Raw genomic sequence first — 25,665 nt, 5'->3', positions numbered from 1 at the left:
GACAGCAAGAAGGCACGTGTTCGTGCAGCAACTTTTGGTCGTGCTGTGATTTGTGGTTGTACCCACACCATAAAGCCTTGAGCTGGAGCTCTGTGTCTTGTGCGAGTTCAGTCACTGTGATGCCGCTCCCCCTATCTGCGGCGAAACAAAATGAGGCCATCATTTTCAAACAAACAGAATCTGGATTGTCGGAAAACACTATCTGATGCCATTTCTGTACCCAGTGACGTCGTTCCCTACACCATGCCGTGCAGCATGTTTCTGCACATTCGTCAAAGGTTGGCGGACAAGTGGATGATGCACACGTAACTCCTGCCGTAATAAACGACGATGGGCCGGCCTCTGTGGTAGAGCGGTTCTAGCCGCTTCAGTGCGGAACTGCGCTGCTGCTATGGTCGCTGGTTCGAATCCTGCCTCAGGCATGGAAGTGTGTGATGTCCTTAGGTTTGTTAGGTTTAAGTAGTTCTAAGTCTAGGAGACCGATGACCTCAGATGTTAAGTTCCATAGTGCTTAGAGCCATTTGAACCAAACGACGATGGACTGTCATCCCCGATAGTGTACTAGTGTTACACTGTTCCGCCAGAGCCGATGAGGACGCAGATCTGTCCAGCAATGCCATTCGGACGAGGTGTCGATCTTTTTGGGAAATGGTCTGGGTGGTGCGGCCTGACCTATCTCGTCGCGTTCTGAAAAGACCCATTGCACTGCCGAAACCCTTGATCTACACGAGCAACAGCATCCCCGATGGATGCATCACATTCATGCCAGTAATGCGCCCTCTTTCAAACCCATTGATCTGACGGTACGAGCCGGCCACAGTGGCCGAGCGGTTCTAGGCTAGAGCCTAGGCTAGAGCCTAGAACCGCGCGACTGCTACGGTCGCAGGTTCGAATCCTGCCTCGGGCATGGATGTGTGTGATGTCCTTAGGTTAGTTAGGTTTAAGTAGTTCTAAGTTCTAGGGGACTGATGACCACAGCAATTAAGTCCCATAGCGCTCAGAGCCATTTGAACCATTTGACGGTACGATTCGCGCATACATCTGCGAGGCATCTAGCACGTCTGCTGAAGTCACACTGATCCATTACCTTCGATTTATAGTGACTACGAGAGCCGCAGGCACATTTTACCGGTAGATGGTGTTCAATCGCGATATCGATGATGACTTGAACGTGCGGGCCGACATGGTTCAAATGCAGAACGTACTAATGTACATGTGTTGTGAATATGAAAGCCCTATCTCTAGTTGTTCAAGATGTTCTGTTTTTTTCTGAACATGAAAGTATTTTGCCGTACTCTTGCACACAGTTAATAAGAGTACCCACCAAACTAGGTGTATTGAGCCATTATTTATGGCAATGGCATGTTTCTGAGCGAAGACACCGCCTGTTTTGACTCCTAAACGGACAACACAAGTCTCTTTCGAAATTTCTTGACTGAAACCATGCTACGCAGCAAATAACATATAAAATCATCACAGACATATTATAGGGAATTAACGAACGAAAGGAAAAATTTTCAGTGAAGAAACTCGACCACCCATTATTGTGTATGTGAAAAATCTTATGGAACTTAACTGCTAGGGTCATTAGTCCCTAAGCTTACACACTACTTAACCTAAATTATCCTAAGGACAAACACACTCACCTATGCCCGAGGGAGGACTCGAACCTCCGCCGGGACCAGCCGCACAGTCCATGACTGCAGCGCCTGAGACCGCTCGGCTAATCCTGCGCGGCACACACATTATTGTGGAAATATGAATGGAAGACCAGCATGTTATCCACTGCGCCAGAATCAACAATGTAACAGTCTACTCTACTAAACATGTAGTCACAATGCATAAGCACTGCCAGTGAATGTCAGCGATTTGTTGGCAAAAAAGCAATGTAGAAAGCTGCCAGGACGTGGACTCAGGACGAAGTTGTGCGTTTGATTAGTTTGTACGAGGAAAGGCCAAAGTTATTATGGAGTGTACAGTTAGTGGACTACAGGAAGCACAGTTTGTTGGCCGAAATGTCTACAGCTTTTAACACCTCCGTAGAGGAAATTCAGCACAATATCCGGAATTTAATTAATCAGACAGAGTAGTTTTATAATACAGATCAATAATATCAAAGCGCGGTGTTTGTTCTTTCGCCTCGATGGGTAATAAATCCACAGATTCAGTGCGGATGCACAATTACGTTCGACCTCCTGTGGGAATCTCAAAGTCTCGAGCATGGACGACTTGGATGGGGACTGCGGATAGCTGGCGGTAGTTGATATTGTGGGTCGGCCGATACAGTCCGTGCAATTGTGATAAACACGGTGTCGGGATGGCGCAGCGGTTAAAGCAACTGCCTAATAAGTAGGAGATCCTGGGTGTGAATTCCGCTCTGGTACACATTTTCACTCGTCGCCGCTGATTCTGCATAAAGCCCCGATGCAGTTGACATCAATAGTTCCTTCCCTTCCCTTTCCTTTCTCCCCTCCATCCTCAGTTTACATAATATATATTAATTAGTACAGAGAAACAACTAAAGTTGTGTTTGAAAGTGATCGCTTTGGAATTCCCGAAAAACATTATTTAACTTCAAGCAATACAGCTGTATCCATAATTTTATGTTGGGTGGTATGTATCGATTATATTTTTATATACGGTGTTGAAGAACAGACCTTCACGAAACTTCCTGGCAGATTAAAACTGTGTGCCGGACCGAGACTCGAACTCGGGACCTTTGCTTTTCGCAGGCAAGTGCTCTACCAACTGAGCTACCCAAGCATAACACACGCCCCGTCCTCACAGCCTTAGTTCTGCCAGTACCTCATCTCCTACCTTCCAAACTTTACGGAAGCTCTGCTGCGAACCTTGCAGAACTAGCACTCCTGAAAGAAAGGTTCACAGGAGAGCTTCTGTAAAGTCTGGAATGTAAGAGACGGGGTACTGGCTGAAGTAAGGCTGTGAGGAGAGGGCGTGAATCGTGGGCAAGTGCTCTACTAACTGAGCTACCCATGCCCGAGGCAGGATTCGAACCTGCGACCGTAGCGGTCGCCCAGTTCCAGACTGTAGCGCCACTCTGGCCGGCCTAGGTGTTCCAGGACCAGCCAGCCAGCCAGCCAGCCAGCTAGCCTAGCCAGCCGGCCTAGCCGTCCAGCTAGCCTGCCCGCCGACCAGCTCGCCAGCCGGCCTGCGATCGAGACAGCAGCAGCAGCCCAGCCGTCCCAGCTGTCCCAGCCATCCCAGCAGCCCAGCAGTCCCTGGAGTCGCCCTCCTGCCGGCGGCAGCTGAGTGGGGCTTCGGCCCCAGTCAGCGTCTTCATCCGTCTTCGTGAGTTCCTTTTCTTCTTTCGTTTTGTCCCGTCCTGTCCTTTTCTTATTCCTTTCTAGTCATGACTACGCCCACCACCAATACCACCACCACCGCTATCATCTATACCTCGGCATCCACCTCCGCCACCATGATTACATGGTGTGCCCAGTGCCCCCCCCCCCCAATTCCATTCCTCCACTCCTCACCCTCCCCTCTCATGTGCTCTTTTTCACCCTGTCCCCGGCTCCTTCCCCCCTTGCCGCCTTCTCTGATCCCTTCCCTCCCCTCCTCCACCCTGTTGCCACCGTTCCTGTGACCCCGGTCAGGGTGGTGGCCCAGACTTCTCACCCTACCGTTGGAGTTAAGTGTTCCAGCGGCACCCCCGCCTCCTCCGCTCCCAAAAAACCCCAGCCTCTTCCTCCTCCCACCCCCATGGATGCCGTGGATGTCTCCTCGCCTGTCCCTTCTACCACCTCCTCTTCCTCCACCCCCTCCTCCTACAAATACCTCCTGTCCCGTCAGGATCCCACACTCCTCGAAGCCCGGAACCTCACCCTGCTCTTCCTCCAGCACTTCCCTGGAGCACACATCTGCCTCCTCACTCCCCGCCAAGACTCCGTTTTCATCACTTCTCCTAGCCCCACCATTCACTCCGACATCCTCTCCACTCTCCAGAATTCCCGTTACCTGCTTTGGTCCCAATGCCTCCTTCACCCCTGCTCCTTCCCTGTCCCCCTCCCACCAACCCCAACCCCCATGTCGTCTGCCGAACCTCACTGCCGTGATCATTCGGCTTAGTCCAACGATCACGGAGGAGGAGGTGTTGGCGGGCTTAAGGCGCACCTGTACCTAGAAATACGGGCGGTACACCGGATTTTCAACCCAGCCAGCCCCACCCGCCTTATGCAGGTGTTCTTCGAACACCATCCTTCCATCGAGCTTCTCCTGAAGGTGGGTGTCGTCCTATTCGATAGCTGGTACAAAGTTGACCCCTCCCATACCCCTCCTCAATCCCTACGCTGCCATTGGTGCCTGCGTTATAATGCACACCCAACATCTGAGTGCCCACACTGCAAACAGGCGCACTTTCTCCGACAGTGTTCCAACCTCCAGTCCCCTTCTTCCTGCAACACTTGCAACATCACGCACCCTACCGACTCACAGAAACGCAAGGCACGACCCCCCCACCACTCCTGAACTCACTTTCCCCGTCCGCACTCTGAACGCCCCCACCCCTCCTGGCAATTCCCTTCATCCCCCCCCCCCCATTGCTGAGGACATAATCAGGTTTGTCACCATCGTCCTCCAGAACGTCAACCCTTCCAGTGCCCCCACACCCTCCAGCAGATATCCCTTGCTGCCTGGTCCGTCTTCCACCTCAACACCTATGGCACCTATTCCAATAACCAAGCCCACTTCACCTTCTCCCATCTCGACACCCTTGTCTAAATCCCTGTCATGGCGTGTCAGCCCCAGCGTACCATACACACTTCACCCTACCCCCTCCACCACACCGATAATCGCCTCCCAATAGCATGTGGCGGGGTGGCCATCGGCCAGCACCACCAGATCCCTGTTCCTCCAGCACTTCCCTGGAGCACACATCTGCCTCCTCACTCCCCGCCGAGACTCCGTTTTCATCACTTCTCCTAGCCCCACCATTCACTCCGACATCCTCTCCACTCTCCAGAATTCCCGTTACCTGCTTTGGCCCCAATGCCTCCTTCACCCCTGCTCCTTCCCTGTCCCCCTCCCACCAACCCCAACCCCCATGTCGTCTGCCGAACCTCACTGCCGTGATCATTCGGCTTAGTCCAACGATCACGGAGGAGGAGATGTTGGCGGGCTTAAGGCGCACCTGTACCTAGAAATACGGGCGGTACACCGGATTTTCAACCCAGCCAGCCCCACCCGCCTTATGCGGGTGTTCTTCGAACACCATCCTTCCATCGAGCTTCTCCTGAAGGTGCGTGTCGTCCTATTCGATAGCTGGTACAAAGTTGACCCCTCCCATACCCCTCCTCAATCCCTACGCTGCCATTGGTGCCTGCGTTATAATGCACACCCAACATCTGAGTGCCCACACTGCAAACAGGCGCACTTTCTCCGACAGTGTTCCAACCTCCAGTCCCCTTCTTCCTGCAACACTTGCAACATCACGCACCCTACCGACTCACAGAAACGCAAGGCACGACCCCCCCACCACTCCTGAACTCACTTTCCCCGTCCGCACTCTGAACGCCCCCACCCCTCCTGGCAATTCCCTTCATCCCCCCCCCCCCCAATTGCTGAGGACATAATCAGGTTTGTCACCATCGTCCTCCAGAACGTCAACCCTTCCAGTGCCCCCACACTCTCCAGCAGATATCCCTTGCTGCCTGGTCCGTCTTCCACCTCAACACCTATGGCACCTATTCCAATAACCAAGCCCACTTCACCTTCTCCCATCTCGACACCCTTGTCTAAATCCCTGTCATGGCGTGTCAGCCCCAGCGTACCATACACACTTCACCCTACCCCCTCCACCACACCGATAATCGCCTCCCAATAGCATGTGGCGGGGTGGCCATCGGCCAGCACCACCAGATCCCTGTTCCTCCAGCACTTCCCTGGAGCACACATCTGCCTCCTCACTCCCCGCCGAGACTCCGTTTTCATCACTTCTCCTAGCCCCACCATTCACTCCGACATCCTCTCCACTCTCCAGAATTCCCGTTACCTGCTTTGGCCCCAATGCCTCCTTCACCCCTGCTCCTTCCCTGTCCCCCTCCCACCAACCCCAACCCCCATGTCGTCTGCCGAACCTCACTGCCGTGATCATTCGGCTTAGTCCAACGATCACGGAGGAGGAGATGTTGGCGGGCTTAAGGCGCACCTGTACCTAGAAATACGGGCGGTACACCGGATTTTCAACCCAGCCAGCCCCACCCGCCTTATGCGGGTGTTCTTCGAACACCATCCTTCCATCGAGCTTCTCCTGAAGGTGCGTGTCGTCCTATTCGATAGCTGGTACAAAGTTGACCCCTCCCATACCCCTCCTCAATCCCTACGCTGCCATTGGTGCCTGCGTTATAATGCACACCCAACATCTGAGTGCCCACACTGCAAACAGGCGCACTTTCTCCGACAGTGTTCCAACCTCCAGTCCCCTTCTTCCTGCAACACTTGCAACATCACGCACCCTACCGACTCACAGAAACGCAAGGCACGACCCCCCCACCACTCCTGAACTCACTTTCCCCGTCCGCACTCTGAACGCCCCCACCCCTCCTGGCAATTCCCTTCATCCCCCCCCCCCCAATTGCTGAGGACATAATCAGGTTTGTCACCATCGTCCTCCAGAACGTCAACCCTTCCAGTGCCCCCACACTCTCCAGCAGATATCCCTTGCTGCCTGGTCCGTCTTCCACCTCAACACCTATGGCACCTATTCCAATAACCAAGCCCACTTCACCTTCTCCCATCTCGACACCCTTGTCTAAATCCCTGTCATGGCGTGTCAGCCCCAGCGTACCATACACACTTCACCCTACCCCCTCCACCACACCGATAATCGCCTCCCAATAGCATGTGGCGGGGTGGCCATCGGCCAGCACCACCAGATCCCTGTTCGGCTCCAACCCCTCTTTCCTGACCCCACAGAACACCTGAGCCTCAGTCTCTTCTTCCCCAGCCTTACCATTACCTGCACCACCATCTATGTTCACCCTGCTATGTCTGCCCTGCTGCCCCTATTCCTTTTGACTTCCTTTCCCACATCGACCGTACCTTCTCCTCCTACGTGATCGCCGCCGACCTCAACATCCATAGTCGTTCTGCCACTCAGTTAGGGCGGTGGCATTGGTTCCTCTCTACCCTCCAAGGTGACCTCGTTCCCATTCCCCAGCACACCTGCCCCAAATCCAATACCACCCCCAATGTCATCCTCTCCTCCCCTAACCTCCTTGGTCGTGTAGTGGTGGACATCCTTCACCCTATTGTCAGTCACTATCTCCCTGTCCTCCTCACCGTTTCAGACGGTCGTCGCCCCCATCCAGATCCTCGCATCGACCCTCCCCCAAAATATGTCCATGATTATTCCTGTGTCAACTGGAATGCCTACCGGGATACCCAGGTCGATAGCCAACACCTCGGCTATCACCACCCTGATGATGTTACCCTCGCCGCCTCCTTTCTCCAGCAGACCTTGTCTGAGGCCGTGGAGGCCCACGTTCCTACAATCGCCATCCACCCTCACCTTCCCACTTTACCCCCACAGGCCGTCCTCCTCCTCCGTGAATCCCGCTGTCTCTACTGTGCCTTCCTTCACATGCATGACCCGGACACACTAAGACCCCACTGGCAACTACAACAGCATGTCAGAAACTTGCTCACAGCTATGAAACGCCAGGACTGGCGATAGACATACACCCGTCTTAATGCTACACTTCCCATCAACTCGTCCAAGTACTGGTCTGCCCTCCGCCACCTTACCGGATCCAAACCCCCCCCCATACCCTCTCCTTCATGATGACCAACCCTTCACTGACAACCTTAGTAAGGCCAATCACTTTGCCTCCTACTTTTCCGATATCTTTACCCTCCCTGACGATCCCCAGTTCGATTACTCCCTCTTCCCGGATGTCCATGATCGAACCGACGCCTCTGTCCCTCCACTCGTTCCTGGTTTCCAGCACTTGGACAACATTACACACAATGAACTCAATGCCCCCATCACCACTCTGGATATCATCACTACACTCGGCATGAAACGCAACACCGCTCCCGGTCACGATCGTGTTACCTATCGCCACCTCCGTGGAGCTCCCGCCTGCTTACTCTCCACCCTGGCCAAGCTATATAATGTGGTCTTGTCCACCGGCTACTACCCTGACCTGTGGAAAACCTCCCGTATCCTGATGTTCATCAAACCCGACAAACTGCCATCTTCTGTCTCCTCCTACCATCCCATCAGCCTTACCTCGGTCTTCAGCAAGGTCCTGGAATCCATCCTTACCCGACGCATCCACCAGCATCTCCCCAGCACCGCCTCCTTCCTGCTACCCAGTGTGGCTTTCAACTGTCCTTCTCTGCCAATGACCTTCTCCTTCACCTCACTCATCTCCTCTCCAAATAGCTCAACTCGCTTCAGTACGCCATCTTCCTCTCCCTCGACCTTGAGCGTGCTTATGACCATGTATGGCATTCTGGTCTCCTCTTCAAGCTCCAAACCTTCGCCCTTCCTATCAACTACGTCTGTCTGGTCGGGTCCTTTATTTCCCAGCATCCTTCCTATGTCACCATCCATAACACGGATTCCTACACCTTCTACCCCTCAGCCGGTGTGCCCCAAGTTTCCGTCCTCTCCCCTCTTCTCTACCTTCTGTGTGCAGCAGACATGCTGACGCCTCCCCCCCCCCCCCCCCCGTCCAACTTGTCCAGTACGCCAATGACAGCACCTTCCTTGCCCTCGCCCTCACCCTGCAATGCTCCCAACACCTTCTCCAATCCCATCTTGACCGATTCACCACTTGCAGAAACCAGTGGTTGCTCAAGGTCAATCCTGCCAAGACCCAGGAGATCATTGCAGGCAAAAACACCCCCTCCTTCCATCTCCTCAGCTTCCATATCACCATGTATGGCCGTTCTATCACCCTCACCCCCACCCTCAAGTGCCTTGGGGTCACCCTTGACTGTCGCCTCTCCTGGACCCCCCATCTCCGGACAATCCAAGCCAAGGCATGCTTCTGCCTCCATCTCCTCAAGCTCTTTTCTGGCCGCACATGGGATCTGGACCCATCCACCATCCTCCACACATATAAATCCCTCATCTGCCCTATCCTCTGCTATGCCCACCCTGCATGGATCTCCACCCCTCCAACCTTTTACAAATCCCTACAAATCCTAGAACGCTATGCGCTCCGCCTCACCTATTGCATCCATCTCCCCTCCCCCACGTGGATCCTGTATGACCTTATTCCGTTCCCGCACCTCCTCCTTTTCCTCGAACTGATACAGATCCTCTACACCTCCCGTAAACTTGATCCCCCTCACCCGCTTGTCTCTCCCATCCTTTCCCACCCCCATCTGCTGCCGCACCTGTATTCCCATGTCCCACCTGCTCTCCATCTCTCCACTCTCCATACCCTCGCCCAGGGTGGCTTCCACCAACTCCCCCTCCCTGATGATGCCCTCATCCCCTCCATCTACCCCTCCTACCAACTTTGATCCTCCCTTCCTCAACCTGTGTCCTTTTCTTAGGGCACCCTCTCTCCCTTCTCTCCCTCCTCCCTTCCTTCCCACCTCCTCCCCCCTCCTCCCTCCAGGCTTCCCCTAACCCCCTACATTCTTTCCTCCCCCTCCCATCTCCTCTGCCACTGGCATCTACACCCTCCCCTCTCCCTCCTCCGCCACCTTTTCCGCTTTTGGATGGTCCCAGGACTCGTACATGTAAAATGAACATTTGCGCGCTGAAGATCATCGCCAGTGTTTTTGTGTGTGCCATCATGTTAGTGATTCAGTGTTTCGTCATCGCCAGTGTTTTTGTGTGTGCCATCATGTTAGTGATTCAGTGTTTCGTCATTTGTGCTCCTTCGTTCATGTGTGCCGTTTCTGTCATCTCTGTTAGTGCCCGAGTGCTGAACAGTTTTTCTTTGGACGCTGCGCTTGTGAACGACTTCATGTATTTTTAAATTTGTGTGGCTACTGTTATCTATCCATCCTGTTGTTTCGTTTTTCGATGTCTCCACTTGTAATAAATGTATTATCTGTGGCCGAAGAGTGACGTAGTATTGCCACTGCCCACCTACCTTTGTATAAGGTATTAAAACAACATTAAAAGGAAAAAAAAATTAGGGCTGTAGGAAAACCAGTTATGCGTTTGCCATACTAAGAATTCCAGTTGATGCGGTAATGTCTCTGATGCCTTTTCAGCGCACAGATGGAGTGAATGACAAACGCACCTCATGACAATTATGTCACTTATTTCATTCTTTAACAGAGCAGTGACTGAATTGTGTTTCCAAACCATGACACTCGCACCATCGACGCCAATCCCGACTATATTTTCAACTCTCAAACCATCTTCTTCTAATTAGATTTAATGGCACTGTGCATACTTTCTGCATTGGCATCAATTATTTTTATCAGTCTGTGAAAAATTGTGATCAGTGCCTTTTTCTTTGCACAGAAAATGAAATGAAATGAGCGTGTGGCATTTTTGGCCGGGAGGCCCCATCTGGGGAAGTGCGGTTGCTGAGTGCAAGTCTTATTTCAGTCGATGCCAGAGTTGCAAAGACCACCTCAACTGCCTGGGGAAAGGAATAAATGTAAAAATATTTGTTAAAAAGAACTTTCACACCTCTACATCTACATATTGTGAATAGCAACGGTCCTGTGACACTCCCCTGCGGCACACCTGAAATCACTCTTACTTCGGAAGACTTCTCTCCATTGAGGATGACATGCTGCGTTCTGTTATCTAGGAACTCTTCAATCCAATCACACAATTGGTCTGATAGTCCATATGCTCTTACTTTGTTCATTAAACGACTGTGGGGAACTGTATCGAATGCCTTGCGGAAGTCAAGAAACACGGCATCTGCCTGGGAACCCGTGTCCATGGACCTCTGAGTCTCGTGGACGAATAGCGCGAGCTGGGTTTCACACGATCGTCTTTTTCGAAACCCATGCTGATTCCTACAGAGTAGATTTCTAGTCTCCAGAAAAGTCATTATACTCGAACATAATACGTGTTCCAAAATTCTACAACTGATCGACGTTAGAGATATAGGTCTATAGTTTTGCACATCTGTTCGACGTCCCTTCTTGAAAACGGGGATGACCTGTGCCCTGTTCCAATCCTTTGGAACGCTACGCTCTTCTAGAGACCTACGGTACACCGCTGCAAGAAGGGGGGCAAGTTCCTTTGCGTACTCTGTGTAAAATCGAACTGGTATCCCATCAGGTCCAGCGGCCATTCCTCTTTTGAGCGATTTTAATTGTTTCTCTATCCCTCTGTCGTCTATTTCGATATCTACCATTTTGTCATCTGTGCGACAATCTAGAGAAGGAACTACAGTGCAGTCTTCCTCTGTAAAACAGCTTTGGAAAAAGACATTTAGTATTTCGGCCTTTAGTCTGTCATCCTCTGTTTCAGTACTATTTTGGTCACAGAGTCTTGGTCACCACCTCCATATCAAACGTCACGAGTGCAAACATGAAAATATTCAAAATGCCATACCGATAGAAATATCCCCATGATTCATTCGTAATCTAGACAGATTAACGAACACATGTAAACAAAAAAGCAAGCAAGTATATGTAAATTGAACAAAATTAATATGCAACACCTGGAAGCAATAGTCAATCACTGCAAAATTAACCTCCTGTTCAAAGGCATTCCACAAACTGAACTGAAACACACTGACAACTGACATAGTTTGCCTATTTTACCTTTTTTGAGAAAATATTGCGAAAATCTTGACTGGTCTCCTGGTCTGGAAGCTTTGAAGAAATTCTTGCGCAACTAATATGTATCGAAAGAATCAACATTTACACGACTATTCATTATGTATTGCTGCAAAACAACGCCGGCCACTGTGACCGAGCGGTTATAGGCACTTCAGTCCGAAACCGCTCTGCTACTACGGTCGCAGGTTCGAATCCTGCCTCGGGCATTGATATGTGTGATGTCCTTAGGTTAGTTAGATTTAAGTAGTTTTAAGTCTAGGGGACTCATGACCTCAGATGTTAAGTCCCATAGTGCTTAGAGCCATTTCAACCATTTGCAAAACAACGACCGCTGGAAACAATCTGACTGCGGAAATTAGGTTTTCTCCCTAACCTCATTTTACTTTTCAATTTAGATTTTCCATGATCACATTCGGTTATTCTTTTTCTCGGACAGAGTATGATAAGGAGAATATAATATTTCGACTAGAATACGATATATTATGTACAATCTTTATACCAATTTAAAAAAGCTGGGCTACAAACCTTTAAGTTCTGGATCAGTTTCCCAACATTTCGCATATTTTTGTTGATATAGTTTCGTGTTCTCTTTTGGCATTCTAGAATGAATGTAAGGACCAATCGTTATTTATTGAGGTTCTTATTCGTTTTGTGGTACTTTAGAAAGACAAATATGACTTACTTTGTAATTTTAAAGAGTAGTATAAGCTGCTACACAGGCCATCAGGTACTGGCCACGTTAGAATCTGAATCAGTCGGACCAGGTCCTATCCAATCTGTAATATAAATAATACGATATTCAGTAGTACACTCCTGGAAATTGAAATAAGAACACCGTGAATTCATTGTCCCAGGAAGGGGAAACTTTATTGACACATTCCTGGGGTCAGATACATCACATGATCACACTGACAGAACCACAGGCACATAGACACAGGCAACAGAGCATGCACAACGTCGGCACTAGTACAGTGTATATCCACCTTTCGCAGCAATGCAGGCTGCTATTCTCCCATGGAGACGATCGTAGAGATGCTGGATGTAGTCCTGTGGAACGGCTTGCCATGCCATTTCCACCTGGCGCCTCAGTTGGACCAGCGTTCGTGCTGGACGTGCAGACCGCGTGAGACGACGCTTCATCCAGTCCCAAACATGCTCAATGGGGGACAGATCCAGAGATCTTGCTGGCCAGGGTAGTTGACTTACACCTTCTAGAGCACGTTGGGTGGCACGGGATACATGCGGACGTGCATTGTCCTGTTGGAACAGCAAGTTCCCTTGCCGGTCTAGGAATGGTAGAACGATGGGTTCGATGACGGTTTGGATGTACCGTGCACTATTCAGTGTCCCCTCGACGATCACCAGTGGTGTACGGCCAGTGTAGGAGATCGCTCCCCACACCATGATGCCGGGTGTAGGCCCTGTGTGCCTCGGTCGTATGCAGTCCTGATTGTGGCGCTCACCTGCACGGCGCCAAACACGCATACGACCATCATTGGCACCAAGGCAGAAGCGACTCTCATCGCTGAAGACGACACGTCTCCATTCGTCCCTCCATTCACGCCTGTCGCGACACCACTGGAGGCGGGCTGCACGATGTTGGGGCGTGAGCGGAAGACGGCCTAACGGTGTGCGGGACCGTAGCCCAGCTTCATGGAGACGGTTGCGAATGGTCCTCGCCGATACCCCAGGAGCAACAGTGTCCCTAATTTGCTGGGAAGTGGCGGTGCGGTCCCCTACGGCACTGCGTAGGATCCTACGGTCTTGGCGTGCATCCGTGCGTCGCTGCGGTCCGGTCCCAGGTCGACGGGCACGTGCATCTTCCGCCGACCACTGGCGACAACATCGATGTACTGTGGAGACCTCACGCCCCACGTGTTGAGCAATTCGGTGGTACGTCCACCCGGCCTCCCGCATGCCCACTATACGCCCTCGCTCAAAGTCCGTCAACTGCACATACGGTTCACGTCCACGCTGTCGCGGCATGCTACCAGTGTTAAAGACTGCGATGGAGCTCCGTATGCCACGGCAAACTGGCTGACACTGACGGCGGCGGTGCACAAATGCTGCGCAGCTAGCGCCATTCGACGGCCAACACCGCGGTTCCTGGTGTGTCCGCTGTGCCGTGCGTGTGATCATTGCTTGTACAGCCCTCTCGCAGTGTCCGGAGCAAGTATGGTGGGTCTGACACACCGGTGTCAATGTGTTCTTTTTTCCATTTCCAGGAGTGTATATAACGGTATTTATCAATGGAAATTCAACCAGATTGAAAAGTTTTAGACAAGTTTTTAATGAGTTGCACATTGGGGAGGTACGGATTTCGAGTCCACTCTGAAGCACGCTGTGCACACTCCTTTACTCCAGTCTCCACGATCTTAACCGCTGTCGTTCACTCGCTCTTTCTGTCTTTCTCTCAGAGTCCCCCCAAAAATCCCCCCGTAAAAATGATGCCACTACAAAAAACCCTTTCCATCTATCGTCCCCCTATATTTGGGGGGAAAACCCCTACGTTGGCAACACTGTAGTAGGAAGAAATGAAACTTCACTTTCAGATTGCCAGATCTAAAGAAACTGCTACACAGCAGAAATGTTGTAAAACATGTAATGCGGTCCTGTGAATAAGCTACACTGTATTATTTAAAACATATAGCACAGGACGTGCAAAAAACAACCAATGCTTTTGAAAGTGAGAACGTTGATCCTACAAAATTACTTCAGGACTTGACAAATCTCGTACAATCAGTGAGTAGGAGAATTATAATGCCTGAAGCGAAAGTAGATGTCCTGACGAGTGATACCGATTCGTATGTACACTCCTGGAAATGGAAAAAAGAACACATTGACACCGGTGTGTCAGACCCACCATACTTGCTCCGGACACTGCGAGAGGGCTGTACAAGCAATGATCACACGCACGGCACAGCGGACACACCAGGAACCGCGGTGTTGGCCGTCGAATGGCGCTAGCTGCGCAGCATTTGTTCAAATGGTTCAAATGGCTCTGAGCACTATGGGACTCAACATCTTAGGTCATAAGTCCCCTAGAACTTAGAACTAATTAAACCTAACTAACCTAAGGACATCACACACACCCATGCCCGAGGCAGGATTCGAACCTGCGACCGTAGCAGTCCCGCGGTTCCGGACTGCAGCGCCAGAACCGCTAGACCACCGCGGCCGGCGCAGCATTTGTGCACCGCCGCCGTCAGTGTCAGCCAGTTTGCCGTGGCATACGGAGCTCCATCGCAGTCTTTAACACTGGTAGCATGCCGCGACAGCGTGGACGTGAACCGTATGTGCAGTTGACGGACTTTGGGCGAGGGCGTATAGTGCGCATGCGGGAGGCCGGGTGGACGTACCGCCGAATTGCTCAACACGTGGGGCGTGAGGTCTCCACAGTACATCGATGTTGTCGCCAGTGGTCGGCGGAAGGTGCACGTGCCCGTCGACCTGGGACCGGACCGCAGCGACGCACGGATGCACGCCAAGACCGTAGGATCCTGCGCAGTGCCGTAGGGGACCGCACCGCCACTTCCCAGCAAATTAGGGACACTGTTGCTCCTGGGGTATCGGCGAGGACCATTCGCAACCGTCTCCATGAAGCTGGGCTACGGTCCCGCACACCGTTAGGCCGTCTTCCGCTCACGCCCCAACATCGTGCAGCCCGCCTCGTGACGAATGGAGACGCGTCGTCTTCAGCGATGAGAGTCGCTTCTGCCTTGGTGCCAATGATGGTCGTATGCGTGTTTGGCGCCGTGCAGGTGAGCGCCACAATCAGGACTGCATACGACCGAGGCACACAGGGCCAACACCCGGCATCATGGTGTGGGGAGCGATCTCCTACACTGGCCGTACACCACTGGTGATCGTCGAGGGGACACTGAATAGTGCACGGTACATCCAAACCGTCATCGAACCCATCGTTCTACCATTCCTAGACCGGCAAGGGAATTTGGTGTTCCAACAGGACAATGCACGTCCGCATGTATCCCGTGCCACCCATCGTGCTCTAGAAGGTGTAAGTCAACTACCCTGGCCAGCAAGATCTCTGGATCTGTCCCCCATTGAGCATGTTTGGGACTGGATGAAGCGTCGTCTCACGCAGTCTGCACGTCCAGCACGAACGCTGGTCCAATTGAGGCGCCAGGTGGAAATGGCATGGCAAGCCGTTCCACAGGACTACATCCAGCATCTCTACGATCGTCTCCATGGGAGAATAGCAGCCTGCATTGCTGCGAAAGGTGGATATACACTGTACTAGTGCCGACATTGTGCATGCTCTGTTGCCTGTGTCTATGTGCCTGTGGTTCTGTCAGTGTGATCATGTGATGTATCTGACCCCAGGAATGTGTCAATAAAGTTTCCCCTTCCTGGGACAATGAATTCACGGTGTTCTTATTTCAATTTCCAGGAGTGTAGATCTTAAACCATATATGGGATATGGATTTGAGAAAATGATTTCAGAAATGAAACTCAGTTGTGAAAATGAATATCTCCTTTGTAATCGGTGCATAGATTTCACAATAAAACTCACTAAAGAATAAAAAAATAGGCTTTCTAATAACATTCGCATCCTGAAAAAATTTAACATTTTCTCTGTAAACGAGATTCTGAAGTCTGTTAAAGAAACGAATACTGAGTTAACTGAAATATTTGGTTTACTAAAACTGAAGTAATAGTATCGATCATTAGTCAGTGGCAGAATATCAGTTTCATAAAGTGACGCAACGCTAGTAATACAGTCGGTTTTTGGGCTGAAGTAAGTGCTTATAAAGACTCCACAGGCATAAATTCCTTTCAAGAGTTATGGTGTCTCACAATTACAGTGTTAAGTCTCCCCCATTCAAATGCAGATGTGGAGAGGGTTTTCAGTTAAATAAGCATTGTGAAATCAAAATTGCGTAATATAATGAATATTGATACTCTGAACCCGATTCTTACATTAAGAAGCGGGCTAAAGCGCATAGGAAAGCGTCGTCACTCATACGAACCACCTGACTCCGTGTTGAAGCCGATAAGTACAATGTAAGGCTAAACCAGACAGTCTGCCTGCACACCTGCCTATTATTTGGAGAACAGACGTGCAAGTGGATGATAAATGTTGCAACACAGATGAAAAAACTGAAATCATCCTGATTTATGGAGAATGTAGGCGAAATGTTGAGTTGTTGTCTTGTATGCTGAGCATTTTTCGGAGAAAGTTCATTCTCATTTATTCTTTTTTGGGGTCGTGAACGCCATTATGTCTGATGGCAGCGTGCAGACCAGCAAAAGGAAATAAAGCGGACATGTAACAGGAGAGGCTAATGAAATATAGCTGTACTTGCAGCAGTGCACCACAACCCACGGATAAGCGCCTGCCAATTACACTGTGATTCCAATATGGCCATAGGTAGTATTGTCACAATACTGCATCGTCATAAGTATAATCCATACCATGTGTTACTGCATCAAGACCCACAGTCTAACATAACAGTCGCGACACTCATTGCTGTAAAAGTTGTTACCGTTTGACAGCTGGAGCGACACTAGTCCTCCAAGCGGCGAGAAAGGAGAACTTCAGATGCATTGTAAGCATGTTTGTTTTGCACCTCATTCCTATGTGGTTATGAAATACTTGAATTATTTGTTTGCCTCCAAGACTTTGTGTAATATCAGAAGACATAAAGGTTTCTAAAAATAATTCTAAAATAAGCGCAAGCAGGGATAAAAATCATCAAAACAGTGGGAAGTTACAACATAATTGTGAAAAAACACTTGTGACGTTGGATAGAACTGCAGCTTACCAAGTTGATATCAACGGAAATATAAACACACAGGTTCACACATAAGAAGCATAGACATGTATCTCTAAATGCAAAACGGATCGACGCCAAATTTGTCGTTCCATAGGCCTATTGTGTTTTAGTCATTGTTACCTGCTGCCACAAGTATGACCTTCGTCTTTATATTATTCTAAGTGGGACAAGCAACTGCCAACATATTGTTAGTGTAAATCCCAAGTCCTAACACCAATAACACTATCAGAAGTGCTGTCTATGTTAAATTTGCAATTAGAGACTTTCCATCCAATGGTATACACACTAGTTTATCAGTATCGGAGAAATGCTGTACCTTCTGCTTTAAAAGGTGGAACAAATTGTCACTTATCCCACATTTTATTTGTACCGTATGCCTTCCACATACCTCTGTAATGTATGCACTGGTGGAGACATGAAACATTTTGACAAAACCTGTATGCCTGAGTGCTGTAGTATAATAAGTTTAGAGCAAACAGCTTATTTTTGTTTTTCCATCTTGCAGATGGCATACTAATCTGGCTTAACGACAAGTCAGGGTCAGTTTTTTAAATATCAGGATCCTATAGTCTTCAATATTTGTTTTTCTTTCTTCACTTGATCCTTATGATAGTTTCCTTTGCTGCCTGTATTTAATACGATAGGCACTTTCCTTGTCCAGTAATGAAGTCTAGCGATCTGCACATTCTGATATTCCATGCGCTTTTTCTAGGCACGAATAATTGCACTTAATTTTACCACTTCATCGTCGGAGCAGGTCTGTGTTGACGATGCAGATGAATCTGGCACTGATATATGGAGACTTGAACTGGCTGCTTCAGTGCTATAGGAGTGTGTTACAGCTTTAGACGGACTGTCGAACCTTTGTGGCATTTTCTCTTCAGCCTCAGTTGAGAGGGCTTATCTGGAGTGTCAAACAATGTGGTTAACTGCATTCCACATGAGGGTATTATTGTCTGCATTCATGAATTGGTTTTGTTTGACGAGTAGCGGACTGTACTTAACATTATTATAAAGGTAAACAGGGTCTTTTTTCATAAGATGTTCTCATATGCTATTCAGTGTCCATTTTCTGCTCCTAGAACGAAACATTAATTATCAATATACGTGTAGTTTGCAAGCGAATCCTGACGATACAATTTAGTAACATGATGTCATATTCCTCCCAGGGTCCTTAGGAAACCTAAAAAAGACAGATGTGGTATCTTCTTCTTGGTGTTGCTGCAATTTATTGCGCTACGCTACGTTTCCATTTGTAAAAACCACAATAGAAACCAAAATAAACAACTACTATTCGCTTTCGCTTTCACGATCGCGCCGAACTCAACAGTTTAACTTACTGGCCGCTTGGCGCGCTGTTGGCACAGAAGGCAACTAAATAGAGGCGAAGTGTCGCGACTGTTATGTTAGACTGTGTATCAAGAACTTTGTGGCGACCATCGACCGCTAGTAACTGCCACCAGTGATCTCCATACTATCGAGATCATTGACTGTCACCTACGAAGTGCAGAGTAAATAGTCTTTGGGGAGTAGTGTTCCTTTGGTTCGGTCTTGTGCACTTCGGATGCAATGTGCATGTTGTGAATTTATTTATTGTTTTTGTTGTTTTTTGTGTAATCACACGAATCTAATAAAAGTGCCTGTTCGTAATTGGTTGGAGTTTTCTGTGCACGGTCAGTTGCTACAGCCAGAAAACCCACCGGATGCAATGTGTATGTTGTGAATTTATTTAGAGTTTTTCTTGTGTTTTGTGTAATTACACGAATCTAATAAAAGTGCCTGTTCGTAATTGGTTGGAGTTTTCTGTGTATGGTCAGTCGCTACAGCCAGAAAACCCACAACTTCATGACGCTTGTTTCCATAACTGGATGGTGTTTTGTGAATGGGCATGTCAACAAAGCATTGCTGGAGTGTAGACAATCCCCCAATGGCAATGGCAAGATGACCACCAGTGTCCGTGGTTGGTTAATGTATAGTGTGGCATCATGGGGATCAAACTCATTGGTCCATATTTTATCGACGGCGTGTTGAATGGAAGCGAATATAATGAAGAGGATATGGTTAGGGATTAATAGTCTTGGAAATATAGTAGACTGTGTTCACTGAATCATGTGACCTGTTTCAAGTGGTGCAAGTAACTTAAAAGTGTAATTACACATTTGGTCAGAGACAAGATGACATGTAATGTGATATCTATGTATCTGGTATCTGTTGATGGGTCGACAGAAGCGTCCGATCCCACGTGTCGGCTTTGACCCGTGACATAAGGGTGTTGTGGTGTGTGACCTCATTACGGTTTGATTTAAACAGTTAACTTGATAATGGTGTTTGATAATGAATTAATGATGGTTAAATGAGTAATTGAAGATGATGAGATGTAATGTTTGTATCCGTAATTGACTACCAACTAGAAGTAAAATAGAAACAAATTCTGACAGACAGAAAGGTTACAATTGATACAGAATTCAAGAAAGGGACTGGAGGAGGGGTAATAGTATCACTGGAATGTCTGGAAAACTTCGACTGTTGTACAGTAATTTAGATAGTGTTTGCCATGTTTAGGAATTGTCTTGTTTATGCTTATTTTGGTATTTTTGTAGAATATATTCATAATAAACGCATGGCGATTGTGACTGTTTCAGTATTATTTACTAATGTGAAGGACAAACTTGTATAGGCCTGTATGGTGACAGATGGGCGAATGTTTCAGAAATTAAATGTACAGATTTAATGTCTAATGACTAAAGTAATGAACATTTCTCTTCCTTTGTTACAGATGAATGAAATAAAGAGTTATTTTATTTCTGTATGTTAGCTTAAGTATGAATATGTTTTGCAATTTTGTAGTAATTATGAATCTGTTTCGGTACTATGTTGAGAATACTTTTGGGTTGCAGTGGTACTACCTTACATAATAATGATAATTGTTATGTAATTTTATATGAGCTTATGATGTCTTATACATAATATGCATTTCTTTTTTGGTAAATGTAATTTGGTTGCTCACATTGTCAATTTTGACACACATACCACGTATGATTGACATAGTTTTATTTGCAACCAGTACTTTAAATAATGAAGCAATTAGTTTAGTGTAGCACTAATGGGAAATGATTTGAGAGATTGTTCATGTGAGGTTTTAAGCTCATTCTACTTGTACTGAATTTATGTTTGATACTTAGTGATGTATGTATAGTTTTAGCTGCAAACACCTTTCAATAAACAATTATCGAGTTTCTCAACGTTACAAATTATTAGCAAACACTGTTGAATATGTATATAATACCCTTTCTATCCCCTCGACATATATTGTTTCTCATGCTCATTGTTCCTAGTGTGCCATGAATTTGATTTAGATTGAAGTGGGGTAAGTGTAACCACATTTGGCATAGTTCGACTTTGACACCAAATTGCCAATTTGTTATTGAAGATATGAGTTTGAAATTTCTCATGCTTAAAGTTTGACTTATTGACTTTTTTTAAACGATATACATTTTGTTTTTGAAAAAAAAATTGTATGGTCAAATAATTGTTTTCAAAATTTTGTGTTGTGAGGTTACACTTGCCCCATGGTTCGGGGCAAGTGTAACCCCGCATTGTTGTACCGATACAGAGCATTGTAAAAGAGACTTGGGGTAAGTGACCTGATTACCCAATTTTTACTGAATTTGAGGATTTTTAAATTATTAAAATATCTTAAATTTTGCTCAAGATATGAACTTTTTTGCACACGCCTCTTTGTATATTATGAAATACACAGAAAAGTTAGCTAAACTAAAAAAACAAGTGTTAGCCTAAACCATAAAACAGTGAAACAGAATGCTTCATAGATGATTTATTTTTGTTTTAGGCCAGTAATTTATTAGTTTACATTCTACAAAAGTTATATTTTTTTCTTTAGTAGGCAATTTAACAAAAATAATAAAATATCTAGTATCAAGAGAAAAGAAAAATTCACTTTATAAGTTCACTTTCTATTATTTTTCATGGTAATTGAACTAAAGTTGTTGGCAATTTGTATTTAATGCTAAACTGCCCTAATTCGACTTACTATATTCACACTTAGGCGCTAACTATTATTTAGTCACTGAATGTTGTATGAATCAAATGTAACACCAAATGTCAGGTCTCCCCTGTGACTCAAAGTAGACTCAGGCAGCACTGAAATGACATCAGAAGATGGAACTTCAGTCTCATCCTTTCTATCAGGCCAGTAGAATGTGGTGCTATGCTTTGTATTATTTTTGCATCTGAGGAAAATCACTTCTGGATCTCCTAATTCACTAATTTTGGTAACTTGGCCAATAAAATGAACTTTCTTACATTTTGTTGCAAAAGCTACCAGAACATAGTTTCCAACTGTAATTTTATCTTTGGCTTCAAAAAAGTGTGCCTCTTTTTCTTCTTCTTCACAGTTTATCTTTTATTTCCTGAGATCGTCAAGTGTTATTATGGTCCCATTTTCTTCATCACTACTTATTAAAGATAGGCCTCCTTCAGTTTCACTTTCTTCACTTGTTGATTCAACTTCCATCTTTTTTTCTTGTTACCCATGAGCAATCAGGGATTTTTTTTCCACAATATTCTGAGATGCCATTTTGGTTGAAGTAACAGCACTTTGTTTGGAAGATTTACTTTTCATTACCATTTTTTATGCCGATAATGCTAATTTGTTTTGCTTTCTTCTTATTATTCTTGTTTCCTTTAAAATCTTTTTCTTTATAAATGGCATCTTGGAAAGTGATAACTTCACTTCCTGATGCAATCCTTTTCTTCTTTGTTTTACCAGTGGGACTACACTGTCGGACTGTTTCCAATAATAAGCTTTCAAATAACAAATCAGAAGTTCCAGAACATAATGAAACATTGGTTAGCTCGGGAATGGTTGAGAAAGAACTGATACTGGGAGAACTGCAGGGCTCAGTAGATGTAGGCCTATAAAATTCTGAAGGTTGTTCAGCTGGAAGCTTCCCAAAAATCTGAGTACTTCCTGTTAGAGACGTAGATTCTACACAGTCTATGGCTGCATTATCATGAGCTGGCAATGGATTTGTTTCTGCCAAAGATTTGGTATAAGTTACAGATCTTTTATATGCCTCCGGATCATATTTAGTTTTATTAGTTACTTCTCTACTGTAAGGGAATATTCCTGGTTTTTGAAAACACTTTTCAACAATTCAGGTGGTGTTTCATTCCATACAGCAGTGAGGAGATTGGAAAAGTGACGTTTGCTAATTTTTACCCCTTGATGACGAGTTAACTTTTGGTCCCAAGTAGATTTTACACTTAAACACTGCTACATCCATTGGCTGCAGGATGAATTGTCATGCTCAACATTGTTGTCAGTCAAACAATGCTTCACATACTGTACTGTCCTTGAAATGGTGACATTCTTTACAGTTATGTGTCATATTTCATAAAAGGAAACGTGGTTTAAAAATATAGTAGAGTTAAATAAAAAATAAAATATATCTCACACAAACTCAGTAGACCTACAAATCCAGCACATCATTTATTCTGGTATCCATATGTACAGGAAGGTCAGTTTAGTTGATATAGTGTGATAGCAAAAACAAGGTTACGGCTTAAATAAATAAATATGTTCTGGTAAGTTTGTTTGGGGCAAGTGTAACCCCCCCTGGTTACACTTGCCCCAGCCGATTGGTTACACTTGCCCCACATGTGAAAAAGTTGGGGTAAGTGTAACCATGCCTGGAATATCAAGAGCTTTATCAGTGGAGTAAAACGAATCTCATATTTGAAATTATCATGCAAAAGTTAGTTTGTAACCAAAAAATTGTGCAGTTATCTTTAAAACTGCAAAAATGACAGACCACCAAATTCTGAGCATCTCACTCTCTCGCAGAGTGAAAATGTAGATGTCAATTCAAGTGCAAAAATTAACTACCAATTTATGTCAGATTTGACAACTTATGGTTAAATATAACAAAGAAAGGAGTAAATTAACATGTGTGATAGGTCAGAGGTAAAAATACAGCTTCTTTAAGGCACCATAATCCATGGTTACACTTACCCCACTTCACCCTGACAGTAATTATATTGTATGATATGTAGAAGAAAAAGATACCTCGATGAGGAGATCATCCAAGATTGAGGGAAAGGAGATAGAGACGGAAGACTCACACCAAGAGATGGGTGACAAGAAACATAAGAAAAGGAAGATGATGAAACAAATAATATATACATACTTATTTGATATGTCTCATACAACACAAACAATTATGCAGTCAGATTTTTTGAAAAAGCTATGCAGATACTCATAGCAGGGGCCTTTATAATAAATACAGACATGATCTGATTCAGTTCAGCAAATGTCTACACGCTTTCAACATTTAAAAGTTGTCTTTTTCCTGTTACATCTATATACTGGCATTACCTCATGCATAATTTTTATGCATGAAATTCTGTGTGTGAGTGTGTGTGTGTGTGGGGGGGGGGGGGGGAGGGGAGGAGGGGCAATTTATGATACACATAAACTAATGTTTCACAGTATAAGAAATTAAACACACAAGGATATTGTGTACTACATTTTATCGACGACATGTTGAATGGAAGCAAATGTCAAACATTTCTGGAACAGGAACTACCAGTACTACTGTAGGATGTTGCCTGGGCGTTTGACAGTGTATGTGGTTTCAGCCCAGTCCGTTACACTTTTGAAGTGCAGGAGGTATTAGACTTCTAATAATTTCCGGGTATGCAGCCGGATCCCGTCGACATTCTGCCACGATATTTCGCCCCGAAGACGTCCGGCCATCATCAGGTGAGTACACAACTGCTGAAGAGCACAGGTGCAGTCGCGGTATTTATGCCGAATCTCGCGCATGCGAAATGTACTCGCATCCTACAGTGCATGCGTCAGTTGTTGACATGCGCGGCATAGCCGGGTTGTACGTGCTGCCCTCGGTGGTGAAAGTAAAATATCAGCTAGTCATTGAGTATCGAATGATGTTGTCGATCCCGCTGTGATTTTATACCCGGAAATTATTAGAAGCCGAAATACGCCGGGAAAATTTCAGAGGTATTAGACTGTTTACACTGGTCAGTAGATCGGCAGAGGTGGACCTCTTACTTGGCCTGCTAGGTTGCCGGATTTGATGTTACCAGATTTCTATCAGTGGGGATATTTAAAAGCTAAAGTGTTCGAGGACAGGCTGTGAAGACATGGTCAACTGCATTGGAAACACCTATGCTGATGTTCCTGCAGATATGCTTCTGTTCTGTGCACAGTCATTTGGAAACTGGATCACTTAGTGTACTGAAGTTGGTGGTAGTACATTTGAACACTTACTCTGAATTTGCCTCGAGCTGCAGCCACAGTGACACATTGAGAAGTTCTATTGAATTATGCTCATTTTTCTATAATTTTCATTTTTATTATACTCACTATTGTATAAATGAAATAATCTACTAAGTCCAATAATAATAGGGGTATGTAAAACAGGGTCAACGGAAGCGTTCGATTCCACCCGTCTGCTTTGATCCCGTGACGTAAGGGTGTTCTGGTATGTGACGTCATTATGGTGCGGCTTTTCGCGGATGATGCTGTAGTATACAGAGAAGTTGCAGCATTAGAAAATTGCAGCAAAATGCAGGAAGATCTGCAGCGGATAGGCACTTGGTGCAGGGAGTGGCAACTGACCCTTAACACAGACAAATGTAATGTATTGCGAATACATAGAAAGAAGGATCCTTTATTGTATGATTGTATGATAGCGGAACAAACACTGGTAGCAATTACTTCTGTAAAATATCTGGGAGTATGCGTGCGGAAAGATTTGAAGTGGAATGATCATATAAAATTAATTGTTGGTAAGGCGGGTACCAGGTTGAGATTCATTGGGAGAGTCCTTAGAAAATGTAGTCCACCAACAAAGGAGGTGGCTTACAAAACACTCGTTCGACCTATACTTGAGTATTGCTCAACAGTGTGGGATCCGTACCAGATCGGGTTGACGGAGGGGATAGAGAAGATCCAAAGAAGAGCGGCGCGTATCGTCACAGGGTTATTTGGTAACCGTGATAGCGTTACGGAGATGTTTAGCAAACTCAAGTGGCAGACTCTGCAAGAGAGGCGCTCTGCATCGCGGTGTAGCTTGCTCGC

The 25,665-nt window shown here is 46.5% G+C and overlaps 1 non-coding gene across 1 annotated transcript; it reads right to left on the bottom strand.

Annotated features, from left to right (window-relative positions):
- Positions 1 to 2,689: 2,689 nt before the first annotated feature.
- Trnar-gcg (transfer RNA arginine (anticodon GCG)) lies at positions 2,690 to 2,764 on the bottom strand. Its single transcript has one exon. It is a non-coding gene; the product is annotated as a tRNA-Arg (tRNA).
- Between the last annotated feature and the right edge of the window lie 22,901 nt (positions 2,765 to 25,665).

The sequence above is a fragment of the Schistocerca nitens genome, chromosome 7 (genome assembly GCF_023898315.1).
Source record: "Schistocerca nitens isolate TAMUIC-IGC-003100 chromosome 7, iqSchNite1.1, whole genome shotgun sequence".
In the NCBI taxonomy this organism is placed as follows: Eukaryota; Metazoa; Arthropoda; class Insecta; order Orthoptera; family Acrididae; genus Schistocerca; species Schistocerca nitens.
The sequence above is the reverse complement of the archived record's forward strand: the minus strand, read 5'-3'. Positions and strand labels throughout refer to the sequence as shown.